General features: G+C 64.3%; 1 protein-coding gene across 2 annotated transcripts in view; it reads right to left on the reverse strand.

Annotated features, from left to right (window-relative positions):
- The window catches only part of ELK1 (ELK1, member of ETS oncogene family), a 15,759-nt gene extending 15,400 nt beyond the window's left edge, over positions 1 to 359 (reverse strand). For both annotated transcript variants that reach the window (XM_011938720.1, XM_011938721.1), the window contains exon 1: positions 295 to 359. The gene's annotated coding sequence lies outside the window, so the exon portion shown is untranslated. The remainder of the gene's footprint in view (positions 1 to 294) is intronic.

Consider the following 359-nt stretch of genomic DNA (forward strand, 5'->3'; position numbering starts at 1 on the left):
GTGGGGGTAGGGGGAAAGCCTATGGACGAGTCCACCCTAAGTTGGCGTGGGGAAAAACATAAGCACGCGGACCGATCCATTACACAACGGGAGGGGGAGGTTAGGCCACGGTCAGATCCACTACAAGGGACGAAGGGCTTGAGCAATGCCACATGCAGGTCCACCAGCCGTGGTGGTGGCGGCGGGGAGTCGAACACCAGCAGGCCACCGGCCAAGCCACATCCTTTGCGCGGGGGCGGGAAGGATACGTGGGGTCACGGACGGGGCCCTCCACCCTCCAGGCCCAAAACTCACCTGTGTGTAGCGTGGCGGTGGCGTTGGCAATGTTGGCAGCTCCGGGGGGCGGGGGCTCCATACGC

This window comes from Colobus angolensis, unplaced genomic scaffold, assembly GCF_000951035.1.
Source record: "Colobus angolensis palliatus isolate OR3802 unplaced genomic scaffold, Cang.pa_1.0 Scaffold176, whole genome shotgun sequence".
NCBI classification, from domain to species: Eukaryota; Metazoa; Chordata; class Mammalia; order Primates; family Cercopithecidae; genus Colobus; species Colobus angolensis.